We start from the raw sequence: 12,498 nt of genomic DNA on the forward strand, positions 1-12,498 counted from the left end.
CTCATTTAATTAATTAGGAATGGCTTCTCATTTAATTAAATAACTTTGTTTAATTAATTAGAAAAAGTACTCCATTTAATTAAATAATTTCATTTAATTATTTCAATTTTTTTTTCGAAACTAGTCAACTCAAGTCAACTGCACAGTTAAATCTGGTCAAATTTTGGTCAAACTTGATCTTTGCATATGTGAATATGAGCAAATGTGAGTGTGAATTCTAGCAACAATTCGATGCAAATTCTCATTGAACCTTTCAAAATGAAGAGATGAGAGTCTCTTAAATAGACTTTCCTGAAATTCATCAACGGTTGAGATCGATTTCAATCAACGGTCAGGATTAAAGTTGAAGTTCAGTCATAAAGGGAGATTTACAAATTAAAGGGAGTTAACATATTTAATTTGAGTAAAATAAGGAGTTAACTGATTCAATTTGAGAAGAAAAAAAGGAGTTAACCGATTTAACTAATTTTTGATCAATAGTGAAATGGAAATTTTCCTTTTTGAATTGAAGAGAGATTTTGTCGAGATATTTAATCTAATAAAATGAGATATGCACTCATAATTACTTTTTCTATTTAATTAAATAATCTTTAATTAATTAGAGACACTTTTCTTATTTAATTAAATAACTTCATTTAATTAGCTAGGAATGGCTTCTCATTTAATTGAATAACTTTGTTTAGTTAATTAGAAGTAAGTACTCCATATATTTAAATAATTTCGTTTAATTACTTTAAAATTTTATTTGAATCTAGTCAACTCAAGTCAATCATGGTTAAATGTGGTCAACTTTTGGTCAAACTTGATCTTTGCCTATGTGAATATGAGCAAATGTGAGTATGAATTCCAGCAATAATTCGATGCAAATTCTCATTCAACCTTTCAAAATTAAGAGATGAGGGTCTCTTAAATAGACTTTCTTGAAATTCATCAATGGTTGAGATCAATTTCAATTAACGGTCAGGATTAAAGGTGAACTTCAGTCAAAAAGGGAGATTTCAAAATTAAAAAGAGTTAACAGATTTAATTTGAGTAAAATAAAGAGTTAACTGATTCAATTTGAGTAGAAAAAGGAGTTAACTGATTTAACTCATTTTTGATCAATAGTGAATTGAAAATTTCCCTTTTTGAACTAAAGACAGATTTTGTTGAAATATTTAATTTAATAAAATAATATATGCTCTCATAATTACTTTTTCTATTTAATTGAACAATCTTTAATTAATTAGAGACACTTTTTTTATTTGATTAAATAACTTCATTTAATTAATTAAGAATGGCTTCTCATTTAATTAAATAACATTGTTTAATTAATTAGAAGTAAGTACTCCATTTAATTAAATAATTTTATTTAATTATTCTAAAATTATTTTAGAAACTAGTCAACTCAAGTCAACCGCAGTTAAATCTCATCAACTTTTGGTCAAACTTGATCTTTGCATATGTGAATATGAGCAAATGTCAGTATGAATTCCAGTAACAATTCAATGAAAATTCTCATTCAACCTTTCAAAATGAAGAGATGAGGGTCTCTTAAATAGACTTTCTTGGAATTCATCAACGGTTGAGATCGATTTCAATCAACGGTCAGGATTAAAGGTAAAGTTCAATCATAAAGGGAGATTTCCAAATTAAAGGGAGTTAACAAATTTAATTTAATTAAAATGAGGAGTTAACTGATTCAATTTGAGTAGAAAAAGGAGTTAACTGATTTAACTCATTTTTGATCAATAGTGAAGTGGAAATTTCCCTTTTTGAACTGAAGAGAGATTTTGTTGAGATATTTAATTTAATAAAATGTGATATGCTCTCATAATTACTTTTTGTATTTAATTAAATAATCTTTAATTAGTTAGAGAGACTTTCCTTATTTAATTAAATAACCTCATTTAATTAATTAGGAATGGCTTCTGATTTAACTAAATAACTTTGTTTAATTAATTAAAAGTAAGTACTCCATTTAATTAAATAATTTTGTTTAATTATTTTAATAAAAAATTTGAAACTAGTCAACTCAAGTCAACCGTAGTTAAATCTGGTAAAATTTTGGTCAAACTTGATCTTTACATATGTGAATATGAACAAATGTGAGTATGAATTCCAGCAACAATTCGATGCAAATTCTCATTCAACCTTTAAAAATGAAGAGATGAGGGTCTCTTAAATACACTTTTTAGGAACTCATCAATGACTGAGATCGATTTCAATCAACGGCTAAGATTAAAGGTGAAGTTTAGTCATAAAGGTAGGTTTCTAAATTAAAGTGAGTTAACAGATTTAATTTGAGTAAAATAAGGAGTTAACTAATTCAATTTGAGTAGAAAAAGGAGTTAACTGATTTATCTCATTTTTTATCAATAGTGAACTGGAAATTTCCCTTTTTGAATTGAAGAGAGATTTTGTTGAGATATTTAATTTAATAAAATGAGATATGCTCTCATAATTACTTTTTCTTTTTAATTAAACAATCTTTAATTAATTAGAGACACTTTTATTATTTAATTAAATAACTTGATTTAATTAGCTAGGAATGGCTTCTCATTTAATTAAATTACTTTGTTTAATTAATTAGAATTAAGTACTACATTTAATTAAATAATTTTGTTTAATTATTTTAAAATTCTTTTCGAAACTAGTCAACTCAAGTCAACCATGGTTAAATCTGGTCAACTTTTGGTCAAACTTGATCTTTGCATATGTGAATATGAGCAAATGTGAGTATGAATTCTAGCAGCAATTCGATGCAAATTCTCATTCAACCTTTCAAAATGAAGAGATGAAGGTCTCTTAGATAGACTTTACTGAAATTCATCAACGGTTGAGATCGATTTCAATCAACGGTCAGGATTAAAGTTGAAGTTGAGTCATAAATGGAGATTTCAAAATTAAAGAGAGTTAACAGATTTAATTTAAGTAAAATCAGGAGTTAACTGATTCAATTTAAGCAGAAAAAGGAGTTAACTAATTTAACTCATTTTTCATCAATAGTGAACTGGAAATTTCCCTTTTTGAAATGAGGAGATATTTGGTTGAGATATTTAATTTAATAAAATGAGATATGCTCTCATAATTATTTTTTCTATTTAATTAAATAATTTTTAATTAATTAGAGACACTTTTCTTATTTAATTAAATAACTTCATTTAATTAGTTAGAAATGGCTTCTCATTTAATTAAATAACTTTGTTTAATTAATTATAAGTAAGTACTCCATTTAATTAAATAATTATGTATAATTATTTCAAAATTCTTTTCAAAACTAGTCAACTCAAGTCAATCATTGTTAAATTTGGTCAACCTTTGGTCAAACTTGATCTTTGCATATGTGAATATGAACAAATGTGAGTATGAATTCCAGCAACAATTCGATGGAAATTCTCATTCAATATTTCAAAATGAAGATATAAGGGTCTCTTAAATAGACTTTCCTGGGATTCATCAATGCTTGAGATCGATTTTAATAAATGGTCAGGATTAAAGGTGAAGTTCAGTCATAAAGGGAGATTTCCAAATTAAAGGGAGTTAACAAGTTTAATTTGAGTAAAATGTAGAAAAAGGAGTTAACTCATTTAACTCATTTTTTATCAATAGTGAATTTTCAATTTCCCTTTTTGAAGTGAAGAGAGATTTTGTTGAGATATTTAATTTAATAAAATGAGATATGCTCTCATAATTTTTTTTCTATATAATTAAATAGTCTTTAATTAATTAGAGACACTTTTCTTATTTAATTAAATAACTTCATTTTATTAGTTAGGAATGGCTTCTTATTTAATTAAATAACTTTATTTAATTAATTAGAAGTAAGTACTCCATTTAATTAAATAATTTTGTATAATTATCTCAAAATTCTTTTTGAAACTAGTCAACTCAAGTCAATCGTGGTTAAATTTGGTCAACTTTTGGTCAAACTTGATCTTTGCATATGTGAATATGAGCAAATGTGAGTATGAAATCCAACGACAATTCGATGCAAATTCTGATTCAACCTATGAAAATGAAGACATGAGGGTCTCTTAAATAGAATTTCCTGGAATTCATCAATGGTTGAGATCGATTTCAATCAACGGTTAGGACTAAAGGTGAAGTTTAGTCATAAAGGGAGATTTCAAAATTAAATAGAGTTAATAGATTTAATTTGAGTAAAATAAGGAGTTAATTGATTCAATTTGAGTAGAAAAAAGAATTAACTGATTTAACTCATTTTTGATCAATAGTGAACTGAAAATTTCCCTTTTTGAACTGAACAGAGATTTTGTTGAGATATTTAATTTAATAAAATGAAATATGCTCTCATAATTACTTTTTCTATTTAATTAAATAATCTTTGATTAATTAGAGACACTTTTCTTATTTAATTAAAAAACTTCATTTAATTAGTTAGGAATGGCTTCTCATTTAATTAAATAACTTTGTTTAATTAATTAGAAGTAATTACTTCATTTAATTAAATAATTTCGTATAATTATTTCAAAATTCTTTTCGAAACTAGTCAACTCAAGTCAACTGTGGTTAAATTTGGTCAACTTTTGGTTAAACTTGATCTTTGCATATGTGAATATGAGCAAATGTGAGTATGAATTCCAGCAACAGTTTGATGCAAATTCTCATTCAACCTTTCAAAATTAAGAGCTGAGGGTCTCTTAAATATACTTACCTGGAATTCATCAACGGTTCAGATCGATTTCAATCAACGGTCTGGATTAAAGTTGAAGTTTAGTCATAAAGGGAGATTTTCAAATTAAAGGGAGCTTAATTTGAGTAAAATAAGTAGTTACTGATTCAATTTGACTAGAAAAAGGAGTTAACTGATTTAACTCATTTTTTATCAATAGTGAACTGGAAATTTCTCTTTTTGAACTAAATAGAGATTTTGTTGAGATTTTTAATTTAATAAAATGAGATATACTCCCATAATTACTTTTTCTATTGAATTAAATAATCTTTAATTAATTAGAGACACTTTTCTTATTTAATTAAATAACATCATTTAATTAGTTAGGAATAGGTTCTCATTTAATTAAATAACTTTGTTTAATTAATTAGAAGTAAGTTCTCCATTTAATTAAATAATTTCATTTAATTATTTCAAAATTCTTTTGAAAACTAGTCAACTCAAGTCAACCGTGGTTAAATCTAGTCAACTTTTGGTCAAACTTGATCTTTGCGTATGTGAATATGAGCAAATGTGAGTATAAATTCTAGCAACAATTCGATGCAAATTCTCATTCAACCTTTCAAAATGAAGAGATGAGGGTCTCTTAAATAGACTTTTTTGGAATTCATCAACGGTTGAGATCGATTTCAATCAACGGTCGGGATTAAAGGTGAAGTTCAGTCATAAAGGGAGATTTCCAAATTAAAGGGAGTTAACAGATTTAATTTGAGTAAAATAAAGAGTTAACTAATTCAATTTGATTAGAAAAAAGAGTTAACTGATTTAACTCATTTTTTATCAATATTGAACTGGAAATTTCCCTTTTTGAACTGAAGAGAGATTTTGTTGAGATATTTAATTTAATAAAATGAGATGTGCTCTCATAATTACTTTTTCTATTTAATTAAATAATCTTTAATTAATTAAAGACAATTTTTTTATTTAATTAAATAACTTCATTTAATTAGTTAGGAATGGCTTCTCATTTAATTAAATAACTTTGTTTAATTAATTAGAAGTAAGTACTCCATTTAATTAAATAATTTCGTTTAATTATTTCAAAATTCTTTACGAAATTGGTCAACTCAATTCAACCGTGGTTAAATCTAGTCACCTTGTGGTCAAAATTGATCTTTGCGTATGTGAATATGAGCAAATGTGAGTATGAATTCCAGCAACAATTCGATGCAAATTCTCACTCAACCTTTCAAAATGAAGAGATGAGGGTCTCTTAAATAGACTTTCCTAGAATTCATCAACGGTTGAGATTGATTTCAATCAACAGTCAGGATTAAAGGTGAAGTTCAGTCATAAAGGGAGATTTCCAAATTAAAGGGAGTCAACAGATTTAATTTGAGTAAAATAAGGAGTTAACTGATTCAATTTGAGTAGAAAAAGGAGTTAACTAATTTCACTCATTTTTGATCAATAGTGAACTGGAAATTTCCCTTTCTGAACTGAATATAGATTTTGTTGAGATATTTAATTTAATAAAATGATATATACTCTCATAATTACTTTTTCTATTTAATTAAATAATCTTTAACTAATTAGAGACACTTTTCTTATTTAATTAAATAACTTTATTTAATTAATTAGGAATGGGTTCTCATTTAATTAAATAACTTTTTTTAATTAGTTAGAAGTAAGTACTTCATTTAATTAAATAATTTTGTTGAATTATTTCAAAATTCTTTTCGAAACTAGTCAACTCAAGTCAATTGTGGTTAAATCTGGTCAACTTTTGGTCAAAATTGATCTTGGCGTATGTGAATATATGCAAATGTGAATATGAAATCTAACAAAAAATTCGATGCAAATTCTCATTCAACCTTTCAAAATGAAGAGACGAGGGTCTCTTAAATAGACTTTCCTAGAATTCATCAATGGTTGAGATGAATTTCAATCAACAGTCAAGATTAAAGGTGAAGTTTAGTCATAAAGGGATATTTTTAAATTAAAGGGAGTTAATAGATTTAATTTGAGTAAAATAAGGAGTTAACAGATTCAATTTGAGTAGAAAAAGGAGTTAACTGATTTAACTCATTTTTGATCAACAGTGAATTGGAAATTTCCCTTTTTGAACTGAGGAGAGATTTTGTTGAGATATTTAATTTAATATAATGAGATATGCTCTCATAATTACTTTTTCTATTTAATTAAATAATCTTTAATTAATTAGAGACACTTTTCTTATTTAATTAAATAACTTCATTTAAATTAGGAATGGCTTCTCATTTAATTAAATAACTTTGTTTAATTAATTAGAAGTAAGTACCCCATTTAATTAAATAATTTTGTTTAATTATTTCAAATTTTTTTTTGAAACTAGTCAGCTCAAGTCAACCATGGTTAAATCTGGTCAACTTTTGGTCAAACTTAATCTTTGCGTATGTGAATATGAGAAAATGTGAGTATGAATTCCAACAACAATTCGATGCAAATTCTCATTCAACCTTTCAAAATGAAGAGATGAGGTTCTCTTAAATATACTTTCCTGGAATTCATCAACGGTTGAGATCGATTTCAATCAACGGTCAGGATTAAAGGTGAAGTTGAGTCATAAAGGGAGATTTCCAAATTAAAGAGAGTTAACAGATTTAATTTGAGTAAAATAAGGAGTTAACTGATTCAATTTGAGTAGAAAAAGGAGTTAATTGATTTAACTCATTTTTTATCAGTAGTGATGTAACACCTCGCCAAGGGATCCAAAGAATTAACCTAGAGTTTCACTAAGTTTGGTAACATTTTTTTTTTTAAAACATGAATGTAAATACCATACATAACTTATTCACAAGAATGGAAGCAATAGCAATGTCCATCTGAAAGTAAACATAACATACATAACAGATTACATTCTTTAAAGATCCCTTAACATTGAATTACATACAAGAATCCATCTAGTACAACATCCACATGGTATAATAATGATAAGTTCAATGTTTAAACATTACATTTCCAAATTCTCAATCATCCTCTATACTTGTCACAGGGTATGACAAGCTCAAAGAATATACATAAGTAGAATAAGGTACATGTCATGCCCAAACTATGAGGGAAAAATACACAAATATATATATATATATATATATATATATATATATATATATATATATATATATATATATATATATATATATATATATATATATATATATATATATATATATATATATATATATATATATTTTTTTTTTTTTTAATTTATTAATTTGCTCTAAGTTTTGGAAATGATTGATTACAGTTTAAGAAAAGTTTCTCTACGACATCCTTGTCTTAAAACTTTTGTAGAGGAATACATCATCAGGATTTTGAAGTACTTCGTTAGTAAATTGATATCAATGTTTACTTGATTCATTATTACATGGTTTAAACAATCATGTGAAAATTATTTAAATAACAATCTAAAAAAAATTGGGTTTAGATTATTCGCAAAATCCAATCAAATAAACTCAAGTTTAAACCTATAACAAATAGTCAATTAACCTTTCATACTTTATCTACTTAGGACGATCTTAAAACATTAATCTCATAACTTAATTTAAAGGTTATTAATGTGAAATCTACACTAGTCCTAAATTAGTTTACTAACAACTAACTAATTGAATCTAAAATCGATCTAACCATGCACAAACTGAATGCCTAAACTTTAAATAGCACTTAACTTTATAATTCAAATAAAATTAAAACTATCTAATAAAAACATGAAATAAATCTAATATTAATCAAGAAATATAAATGAGCTTTAAACAAAACAACTTTAACAAATTTACAATTTTAAACTTGATTTAAACTAAATACTAAAACCACTTACTAAAACAAAACTTAATAATAATAAAACTTATAAACAAACAAACTAACATAAGAAAACAACTAAACTTACTAACAACTAACCTACCTACTAACTCTAATCTATACTAATCCAAGCTAACCTACCCCTAACCACTAATCATTCCACTTGGCCACTAGTCAGGTCGATTTGACCTCTCCCTACACCTCTTCCTAATCCCCACACAAACCCAAGCCTTCACATCAAAAAAATGGTACGCAGGAGCATGGAGGAGATGAAGTTTTAAAAGAATTTTTCATTGCAATCTTACTACATACTCCTAACTTATACCAAGGACCAAAAATAAATCATGACACTGACATGGCAGTACTCTCCCTCCAACCCACACAACCCAAGAGAAAGGAAAGTGTGTCCCAATTCATGGCACGTGAGCAGAGACCAAGAAAAAGGAGCTAAAAAGGTGATGACAACTATCAAACTCACCCTCAACATAAATATGGAACCTTCCCAAACTGGCCGCTAGAAATGGAGGAGATCTTAACGGGACAGGGTGGCAAGATGATGTCACTCTCCCATCAAGACAACTTTGCAAAAAGATAGGACAGATAACATTTTAAATTCCTTTCAAAACTGACATCCAAGGCCAAATGGCAAGCAATAACTCATAAAGTTTTATAGGTGAGGAGGTGATGAGATTAAATATATATTTTTGAATTTCTTTTAAAACTTTATCATGTAAATCTTGCTTTAACCTGATTTTGTTTTGCCATAAAATTTAAATGAAAAGAATATTTAAAGGAATATTCTCTGTTGCTCCCCTTCAAATTAAAAAGGTCTCCCATACAATTTCCAGTGAGCAATTTTGCTCCTGGGAGTGTAATTTTTGAAAATTATTCCAAGTATAGAATTTCAAGGGCAATGTATGATATATTATTATTTAAAAAAAAAAAAAATTGAATAGAATTAAAATATGGGTACAATAGTTTGAGGTATAATAATACCATAATTAGTATGATCTCCTATGAATTTTGAATTGCAATGTAACAACCCTAGATGTTATTTTCCTTCCTGAACTTGATTTTCATTATGAACATATAAGGAACTTGTAAAGAACTTGAAAATTTGCTCAATCAATTGGAATCTACATCCATGATATAATTTTCATTTTCAACATAGAGCTAAACTTGAAATTTTACCAAATTGACATCCTCAATTCCATCCTTTTTTTTTTTGAGATTCATCCATCTAAATTAAACCACGAATAAATCACATGACAAACAAATTATTCTCAATACCAATTTTATTGGCAAACCTGATTCAAAGGCTCAGCCAGGAAAGAATCAAGAAGAAAACCCAGCTTCGTTGCCATTTACAATAAGTTTTAAAAACAATTTACAATAGGATCTCAATCCCAAATTTCAACAATTTAATAGAATTTTCTCCATGATCCTCATCAAGGGATTATAATGTTTTCTGCAATACATTTCTAGAACCAAGGAGGAAGCAAATTTTGATCGGGTGACCCAAAAGCATGACTAAGAACACTTCAAACACATGCATGCTCACACAAGATTTTTTTTTCACAAAAAGATCCACAATGAATAGACACTAGGGAAAGGTGGATTCTTCCAACTAGGAGAAGTCAAGCACAACACCAAATCAGATGCCCAATCGGGGCTATTAACCAAGAACTTTCATTCTATCATTTAAACATGCCATACTCATACTAGGTTTGTGATGACAAGTAGGGGCTCATAACACCCTACCCTTTCTCCCTCTTCTCATCCTGAGAAGAGACTCTACACAGGTTGGAGTCCAACTAAACAGACCTTTCCCAAAATTGATCACTTCTGCCCTTTCCAAGGGTGAGTAATACCAAAACACCCATGCAAGGAAAAACTCAAAAATTGCAAACATAAACATGAAAGGAAACAACCAAAATAACATAGTTTTCAAATCTTCCCAACATACCCACAACCATACAACCAGTGAAACAACAACAAGGTAACATGAACATGAAACAAAACATAAAAACTGAATGAGGGAGATGAGAATTTCCTACCTTCACAAGGAGGTAATGGCAATGAACAAGTTTGAGTAGAGTATCCCTTTTCCTTCCTTCAACCTTCAAGAATTCCTCTCTAAATGTAGAGATTGGGTAACAACCTCCACAAGTCCAAGAAGGGCCTCTAAATAAGCCTCTAACTCAACCACCCAAAAGGAGCAATAACTATCTCCACCCACTAGCAATTCTAGTAACTCCTAACTCAACCTACACTATGGTTAAACCCTAAGTGGAGATGAGGTGAGGTAACTCAAGATAACCATGATCAATTTTCGCACAAAGGCAAAAAGAGACTTTTTGAGTGACCTCAAAAGTCAAAAAAAGGGGATTAGGGGTTGGAAAAGACCCCTAACCCATACCCATAACCTTTGGGTATAATAATTTTATGATTTAAGCCTTAGGAAAGAGGTTTAGAGCCAAATAAAATCTAGGAATAAAATAGGACCATCTAACTATTCTAATACTGTGGATTAAGCACTAATTCAGATTAGGGATGACTAACCTCAATTCAGAACCTAATAGAAAACTGAAACTAACTTAAACCAACTTGGTCCAAAGGTTAAACAATTAACCCTAAGCAACAAGCTGAAGAACATAACCAGTTTACGAGTGTCAAGCGACACTAAAAGAACATAATTATGAACATTAACATTCACTAAACAAAGAAGATACATACATACATCTCACAACACAAATACGTGAATTACGAACAACAAAGTTTCTAAAATTAGCACAAAGAGATCAGATCTGTTCATTTGTAGGGTTTCTCGGCTAAATATCTGCACACTCATTGCACACATCAATAGTCTCAAAAAATCACATGTATATAAATGTATACGTATAAAAAATTCACATAAATTAAAACATACATCAATAAGGGTTTCTTCATCCTACTTAATTCTTAAACATTTAAAATCTCTTAAATCAAAGTCTCAATCCTACATTTACTGATTTCATCAATATAAATATACATGAAACATTAAATGACAATAATCAAATATATCTGAAAGTAACATCACACAACATGAAATAATAAAGTATGTTCTAAGTATCAGATAATGTCTTAACATCTCAAGTCGTGAATATCAAAATAATAGTAATGTATCACTATGCTACGATGGGTCGGGGTGAGGCCTCACAATACATCATCCTATTCCAATCCATGATACATCAAAGTAGAGATAATCACATGATACATCATCATAGAAGACATATACACCCATCATAAAGGTCAAACAAAATAAACTAAGTGCACGGTTCCTCCCAACCGTTAATAGCATCATTAGACCATCGTGGGCCCTAGCCATGCCTCCGTGCATAACATACCAAATCAGCGAAGAGATCATCGGTATTAACATAGTAGGAATGTCCCTCCTAACATATACAACATCATATGTAGAAAGTAATCTAACATGCAAATATAAGCAAAAGATAACATCATCTAACATATGCTAATCATCAGTGAAAGGATGCATATCCACCATCACGAAGGACGCATCAGCCACGATGTCTCAATGAATCTCAAAATGATAAGAGTGGAAAATACACTAACACCTGACTGCGTGGTACCTAAGTGGTCCACTCCCACCGTGCTAAGGAGATAATCTCAAGTCCCAAACAAGTTGTCAAAATCTCATAGCATAAATCTCTATAGTCCAGGAATCCTAAAAGTATACTAACTCAAAGGTTCCAATCACATACTGATATCTAATCTCAGAGGCACACAATGACATGTAGAAACCTACTATGCAAGTGGGAAAGTGTCATTGCATTTATCACGTACAAGTTACCCTGGCAGTTAGCTAAACTCCATGGGTCCATACTGATCTCATGTGACCACTACTATCCTCTCATACTAGCAAGGCATACTGTGGAATGCAAGGTCATAACCATGCGTAGATCACTACTCCCATCCTAGCCTGTACAAGCGCTGAAGGCATGGGCGAGAAAAACACTTATCTTTTTAGGTTCATTCAGTTAGTATTA

Source organism: Cupressus sempervirens, chromosome 9 (genome assembly GCF_028749045.1).
Source record: "Cupressus sempervirens isolate cs-2001-9-10 chromosome 9, ASM2874904v1, whole genome shotgun sequence".
In the NCBI taxonomy this organism is placed as follows: Eukaryota; Viridiplantae; Streptophyta; class Pinopsida; order Cupressales; family Cupressaceae; genus Cupressus; species Cupressus sempervirens.